Raw genomic sequence first — 8,912 nt, 5'->3', positions numbered from 1 at the left:
TAAACATAATTTAATCATAAAATTATCAATATATCTGTACTGTCTAAAAAAATTCATTCTTTGCATAACGAGATGTCACAATTCACAACGTATTTTGATTGTTTTCTGATAATTATACGCAAAGAGAATAACGTAATTATTTAGCAAGCTTTGTAAAGTGGGCAAGATATAATATTTGAACGAACGTTTGTCCTCAAAAGGCTAGTTCATTAGATTACATCATAGCTTCGTGAAATATTTGAAATCTCATCTCGGACGCGACGGTGGTTTGTTGTATCACGGACGCGATATGCAGGTCTTTCGTTCTTACGTGCCTCTCGGCAGATACTTGAGGTCCTGAAGTGTAGCCACTATACTATAGGGGACTGACTGGCTGACTACTCCAAAAGTACCTATTGAGGGTTCAACGAACATGCAGCCCTAGAGATCTGCACTAGAACACAAAAAATGAGAGCGAGAGCGAGAGCGAGAAAGAGAGGGGGGGGGGTGGTGTTCGCTTCTTTGATAGCTATCAGGCGTTATTATCCGATTCGAGTGCAATTTCATAGTAAAATGGTCGCAGATATTAAATCATAGGCAAGCGCAAATCGATAGGGTGACCACAGTATGCAGTAACATAATTACCATTTATTACCACAATTTATGTGACACGGACATTGTTGCAACGAACCGCTGCTCAATTAAAACTGAGAAACGCGACCATGTGTAAATTTATGCACGAAATTGGGCCAAAATATTTATTTTCAGAGAATGGCGAAGTACTCGTTACTTTTTATCTTTACTTTGTTATAATAACAACTTGGTAATAGCAAATTTTTTTATGATGGTCGGTAATATAATATAACACCAAAGTTGGAAAAGTTCAAATTTTACTTGTAACGGATTGAAAAAATCACTCATTACTAAAAAAAGTTCTAACTTTTTATTTGTAACTAGTTACTTTTATTCGTTACTTGTGACGGAAAAAGTAATTTGTTGATGCGTTACAAGTTACTTTTTTCAGTAATTAAATAACGTATAATAATGACAATATAAATTACTTTTCAAAGTGACTTACTTTCCCAACTACCTTAGCGCAACCTCAGCGTTTAGTTAGTTATATCATAGTCATAAAAAATTGCAACGTCCTTATCAAAATGTTATTATAAAATGTAATAGTAAAAATAAAGGTAGTAATTCTTTCATTCCCCCATTATTTTATTTTATGATTAGATTTAAGAGTGTTATCTAATAACTCTGTTTATTGAGATTTACTTAAAATGTCCAACTATATTCCATATTATATTTTTTAAAATCATATATTTTGTATTTTTTAATTCCTATAATATTAATACTCTCTCTATAGATTGTGTAATTCACATTTTATTCATAAATCTGACAAATAAATCTTAATTATTTATAAAGTAAACATAATGATCAATCTAGCTTTGATTATGTTAGAAAACACACATTCTTACTATAGTTAATAATTTATTCATCTTCGGGTTATTACGTCGTAACTCAGGACTCACTTTAGTTAAGATTGAAACGCGATTGTACGCGATAACAGAGGATAATCCTGCATAAAAAAGGAATAAATGATATCGTGGTGACACACGGGCGTCAAGCAAAAGGATTATTACACGACCATATATCTAAATTAGGAACGAGCGTCCATAACTCATTACGCTCACAATTCTCTTTCGTCAGACGGTCGCACGCTGTTCGCATAAATCACAATTTGCCCTACTGATGGTCGCAGGTGGATAGGAATGGTGGGATGCAGATCTAAAAAGCTATGATTGCGTGCGACGTGGCACATGGCTGAAACGTGCGACGCGTGTAATCGATCTCGAAACGATCTTTTAGTGCCGGCAATTACAATAGCGATGTTTTTTTCCCTTTTTGTCTTAATCAATCCAATAATTCTGCTTGACACTTGCGGTCTAAAGTTAAGCGGGTTAAATAATCCAATCAATTACTTTTCATCATTGATGAAGATTACTTTTTGCTATATTTTTAAATTCATTATATATTTCATATTTTTACTTAAAAATGTATGTGTTACATCTTAAATCATTATCAAAAATATATAAATGTTATAGACTGTTCTATAATTACGTTTATTACGAATATCTGTATAAAATTTCAGCACTATTCTCTTATTGATTTAAAAACTATTTAATTTTTCTGTTTGTGCCTTAATTCTTACGTAAAATTGCATTTTATATTTATTTGCGATGAGAAAGTAACATTACGAATTAAATCAAATTATTTACATGTACTAATAAAATTCCATGAAAATTTTGTGTAAAAGGCAAAAGTTCATTTAAATTCACTTACTCGTTATGTGGGCGCATGTTAAAAAGTTATTTACCTAAAACTGTCTAATAAAATTCCATGAAAATTTTGTGTAAAAGGCAAAAGTTCATTTAAATTCACTTACTCGTTGTGGGCGCATGTTAAAAAGTTATTTACCTAAAACTATTAAACTGCTGCAAAATATGGTCATTGCGCAAAGCCATTACAAGCCAAATTATTTGTTGTTTTGTCTTTTACAATTTCATGATATAATGTTTTCTTACGTGATTGGTTTTAGGGCAGATATACGACGAAAATTTTTTGGCTAAAATCTGCTTTTTTTTAGTGGTACTTTGAGCTGATATTGTTCAGCCAAAAGTATCCTTAATTTAAACGTATAATATATTACAAGAAATAGATAAAATTCTCGTATGAAATTTTTTATTAAATTTAAAGATTTCTTTTAGTTTCTTTTCAAAACTTTGTTAAACACTTTAATTATTCCATTAGCATTAAAGTACTATTAATTTTTTAAGATGTGCTACTGCATCAACGTATACAGACTAGTTTAGACTCACCGCGATAGAATAATATTCCGCAGTATTTTTAAAAATAAAGGAAGAAACAACAACAGAGATAGAGAAGGAGATATCTGTTAAGGCATGGATGTGACACCTCTCATATTTCCATTATAAGACAAGACACGCTGAATGACAGATATAACGCGTTGTCGGCTGCTTTTACCATGATTAGTACACGATGGAAAGTTGCGTGCGCACGCGTAGGCACGCATATACGCGCGAGCAAACACAAACACGTCGGGGGTGCATCGACACATCCGAGCATCAAGTGCATGGACTTTGCATTCGCGTTGAAACATTAAATTACGCAATACACGAGGTACCGACATCTAGCGCGTTCATATTGGGTTTTTCTCTCGTAATTCTCGCAAAATGCCAATTGTCTCGTGTGTTCTGACGTTAGTTTCGCCAGCGCATCGCCTCCTTCTTGTCGCTACGATTTTTTCATTCGTCGGATATTAAAATATAAAACGTACAGCCGAGTGATCAAAGCACGACGTCGAAGTATAAAGGCTTAATAATCGGACATCGAGATTGCTGTTGTATAAGGCCGTAGATCTTGCTTTTATTCCAAAATCATGATTTAAGAAGCTAGAAATCACTTTTTATAGATTGTTAAATTAATAAATCATTCATTTCGAAAGTCTGTGTTTTTCGAATCATATAAAAGCAATAATTAAAACATTTAAATAAATTTTTTTAAATATCTCTTTTTTCTATGTATAATAATCTTATTTTATTTTATAAGTATCTATAAGTACTTAATAAATAATAGAAATATTCGAGATGCCAATGTAAAATAATAAAATAATAAAATAATAATAAAATTATAAAAAATATAATAAGAAGCTGTTTATTTATTGATTGCTAATTAAGTTTGATTGGCAACGGATTTTCATGAACTTTTATTATTTTATATAATATATATTCATCGTACACCTTTTCATAAAACAAGATTTCAAGAGACAGAATTTCATATCTACCACGGAAAGATTAAGGATACGCGTGTTACGAACAACTCCAAGTAAAGTTTCGCGTAGAGCTCTCTCCGCGTATGGATCTACGTCGCTCGTATAATGCGAGTCATATTATACGGTTTGTCGCAGCGAGATACGTATATAAGTGACGGCCCTTCTGCTTGTATCCCGTACGCTCATTATTCCGTCTCGCGTTAAGCCGAGCGGGTTTAACGCTCATTGGTCGATACGCCAAAGGAAATCAGCATTTCCCTCTCCTCGTCTTTTTTTCTATTACGGATCGTGAAGGCGTCCATTCATTACGTGCCTTATTATAATTGACGAGCTGAATGAGTCAAGCTGCGCGAGCTAAGATAGCTGTCTCATTTCGGATCTCGTCTAGGGATGATATTAAGTTTATGCACATATCCGCGAATCAAATCTCACAACTCAATTCAATATCTGAATATCGTTTTATTACGGTCGAGTAATCGTTTAAAGATATTAAAAAAAAAATATTATATAGATTTGGTAAGATTAAAGACATAACTTTCAATAGAAAAAGATGTCGATATATAAATTTTACTTCATTGAGATTCGATATCGTAATAAGCACGAATTTATTTCTCGTCTTACGAAAGCTTACGAGGCGAAAGGTTTGATCTCGCGTGATCCACGGCTTACTATAGGCCGACTAGGCGAATTTTGCATTTTCGCATAGCGACGCCAAGCGTTTACCAAAGGGAAGCGTTTAATTGCGTTTAATATTTCTGCTCGGTGGGCGGAACCGATGATTATCCCATAATATTACGCGAAATATTCAGTTTCGATTACATCGGACCGCAAATGTTACAATGCTAGAAATAATTAAACGCATAATACTTGCGAACGTTATAATGTACACCGCGCATAATGTACATCTCACCGATATTTTTGTAGACATTAATCCGTTCGCGATTTCAACGAAGCTATGAAGTTTTAATCAGATTATTAATAGGCGTTACGCGATTATCGGACGTTTTTCAATTAATTCCAGGCGGTCAGCATGTGCAACTGTGTGAACAATTCATTGTGTTTGCCGCCAATGAGATTTTTAAATTAAAGTAAATCGTTAATATTTCTATATAACTTTTATTTCTTTCAGTTCATTAAATAAAGCTTGCGTGATGAGTCGCGCTATACGTTTTGATTAAGCTTGGCTTCAGTTCAGCGTACAAGTAATCTAAGAACTTGATCAGAATGGATATACCAGACGACGCATTCATGCGAAAGCGCATGTTCGATCGAATTCGATCCCCTAATTCATTAGCATAGAATTTCAAGCGAGACAGTAGTGCGCTTTGTCCGATGGGCATTATAATAATTTAGCGCCGCGCTGCGTTGCCAGGAATACGACTGGGTTCGCCCGGTCTGCACAATTGGCTTTCACCTGATACGAAATAGACGCAACTCGTACTCCACAGGAGTCCATTCGTATACTATGCCAAATGCGGTGCAGATAGTAATTGGCTTCCTCTATCGTGGATCCATAGTGAAAAGCAGTTATCTTTGCGTTTAGTTATGTATGCGTCTATACGCAATCTCAAAACAAAGCAAATATTGTTTATGGAATATATGGAATACACGTTACTACTTTGATTAATTATATATATTATATAGATACTAATTTACATTATTATTTCATACTATGCAAAAATTCAAGTATAAGTACAATTTAGCAACATTTTTTTATTATAGTTTTTATACATCTAATATTTTGGTATCAAATTTTTTATTACATATGAAAAACATTTCTTTTTTTATATAACACTGTATATAGATAAGATACACATAATAATATGTCAGATATTGGCAATACCATGATTCTTGATCTCGTTTCTTCGAAATGAGAAATCTATGAGGGGTAGCCTAATATATATATTTGTGCAACGGCGAGTTTGTTAATTGCATTGGGAAAGTTGCTTCATTAGGAAAATGGGTTGAGCCAGCGTGGATGACGATATCGGTTCTACCAAAAGATCTTATTAGAAACTCAGCCAGATGTACATTGGACTACAATTAAGTAATAACATTGTTATTATAGTCATTATCTTTCTCTTATCGCTCTACCCAATTTTCTGTTATATTTAGCTTGACATAAAGTGAAAATTGAAAATTCTACGTTACTTTTTTCTAATTTTTCAATATTACAAAAATTAATTAATTATTAATTAATTTAAAATTACTTAAACATTTTTTCCTTAAATCATAGAGAATAATAATTTAACTATTACCTATATACATATAACAAACATTTAATTTATATAGCCTTGACCAAAAATATTAAGCAGCTGTATATATTTTTCTATTTATCTAGAATTCTTTTACCTACATTTAGGTGTCTATTATTTTTGACCAATATCGTATACAAACATGTGAATTCCCAAACTTGCTGCAAAAACACGCAAGTTTACAAAAAATATGTAATTGAAAATAAATAAAAGTATTTTTTTAATCATATAATGTTTCAACTACACTGTTAGAAATTTCTTAATAAATTTTAATTAATATGTAAAGGAAGCATGTGGTTATGCACGAAATTAAATGTAATGAATGATGTAAATAAAAACTAAATTACAGTAATTTTAAATGTGATGAACGTGTGTATTGAAATTAATGAACACATTATTATAGAAATTAATTTACACGTTAATGAAAAAAAAAAGTACGAGATCTGTAACTGAAAAGTAATTTACGTTAATGACATGTAAGAAACGTAAACGTATTAAACGTTAAGCGTTAATAGTATTAGGCTTAATTAAAATATTATTAATGTTAAAAGTTAAGCGTATTGAAATTTAATGTACTTTTACATTTACGAATATTAATAATATTTTAATGTACTGCAAACTTAAATTTCATTAATATGTACATTAATAATTATTTCAATTACGATTAATTAAATGTCATTTATATCCGTAAATGAAAAGTATATTAAATTTCATTACACTTAATTTTTCAGTTACTGTAAACTTAAATCTCATTAACATGTGCATTAATAGTCCTTTCAGTTACAGAGAAATTAAACTTCATTCACCAATGTACATTAAAAGTTAATGAAATTTAAGAACATTTCAAACAGTGTACTTACGTCTCACATATAATACTTTTCAAAAACTACGACTGATGTATTTATTAAATATGACGCTATACACTCATATTTCCACATATAAACTTGGGAAATTTGATGGAGTGGTGTTCGATTGCATCTCTGACTAGCAAAATACGTCATCGTATGACAAGACTGTCTCGTCGTCGTCTCGGTTCTCTCGATTCTTCGTAATCAACACGGAATCGCTGGCCTTCGACACGTATAAGGTCTCTTCTCTCTACATATACAGCGTGTACTGTGTTTCTAGATCGGCGCTGTCTGCCATTGCCTCTGTGTTCTTCGGATGGTTTCGTATCCGGTTACACACCCAGTATGTGTTAAATGAGAACTGACAAAAACACGTGTAACTTTCAATCGACCGAGCAGTCGCTCAAAAGATTGCCGGTGGGGTTCCTTAATTAGGTTAAATAAATTCGACCAGACTACGTGTGGGCGATGTGTGTATACACACAGTGCGCTTTAATGTCTTCGTTGACGCCACGTACCAACATCGGTTATAAACGTGAGGATGTGTTTTCGTGTGAATGCGATAAGACGCACTGCTTCTCGTAGGGCCGATGTAAAGGGTTGAAATTGGACGCGAGGGCGCCCCCCGTCCAGGAATTCAATAAAATTTATCCTCGTGATACGCGCCTTGTCGTTTGCAGAAAACAATTTCTACAGTTGATTAGTGCGATTAATACTTTGAAAAACCAAATATAAAAACAAGTTTTGTAAGTTTTGAAAATGAGAAATTGAAATGATAGATTGCTTTACAAAGTTATAAAAATTATAAATATTATTTCCCAAGCAGACCATTTAATGAACATTCAAAAAACATTTAATCGAAATGTTTTTATGATGTATAAAAATTTATTAAATAATTTTAAAAACATATATTGAATTTTAAATGTTTATTTTTTAAACTTTTAAAATATTAGTTTTTAACGTTTGTTGAATGTATTTTGGACGTAACTGTGTTGCTTGGGTCTATGTTTATATTAATGCTTATAATTATTAACGCTAAAAGCTTGTAATGTTATATGTACGACTTGCACAACATCAATAAATGGTATGTCTAAATGTAGCACGGTGTCGAGATAAAAGCGGAAACATGCGAAAAATATTATAGGTAAAAAATCTCTTATCTTATTCAATTGGAATTTCTACTTGAAATAGAGATCTTTTCCAGTAAGGAAAAAGAGAGATTATCTCGTAAATAATTCGATTGCAAATTGTAAATAACATTTATTTGAGGGACATTTTAAAATGTTTTTTTCTTATGTTTTATATATAATAAAGTGTCTCAGGATTTAACGGACAAATTGCGGAAGCATATTCTATAACTGGAATCTATGGAAATAAGAAGAAAATGTTGAAAACATGAAGTTTGACTGAAAATGCGTTATTATAAAGTTATAAACAAATACTGTGAAATGAAACGTGAAATAGGAAATAAGAGATTTTTCATTGCGTAGAATATGAAAGTTTACATTTTGTGTATGAAAAGGTCGAATGAGTTTATCTCGTGTGTACATTTACATCGCGTATTTAGTAAATAATAATTATTTATTATCTGTGAACTTTAAACAATTCAATACATCATTTCGATCTGTACGTGAGACAACAGTTCAAAAACAATAGCTGTTAGATTTTCCTCGTTATAAAATAGTAATTGCCATCAAAATGCCATTAAAATGTTCCGTCTTGAATATTTGTTTATAACTTTGCAATAAACCATTTTTAACTTATACTTATAAATATATCTTCTATAAAGGGAGAACTGAGAAATACGATTTCACAATTAAATCAAACAATTCAGTTTTTATAAATAACAGGAAATTGATCTTTGTTTGCCCAAAAAATTACGTTAATCAGTTAGAATAAATATAGGACGAAGAGAGGAGAGAGAGAGAGAGAGAGAGAGAGAGAGAGAGAGAAAGAGAGAGAGAAGGAATGTTCGTC

Source organism: Trachymyrmex cornetzi, unplaced genomic scaffold (assembly GCF_001594075.2).
Source record: "Trachymyrmex cornetzi isolate Tcor2-1 unplaced genomic scaffold, Tcor1.1 scaffold225, whole genome shotgun sequence".
Taxonomy (NCBI): domain Eukaryota; kingdom Metazoa; phylum Arthropoda; class Insecta; order Hymenoptera; family Formicidae; genus Trachymyrmex; species Trachymyrmex cornetzi.
Note: the sequence above shows the minus strand (reverse complement) of the source record.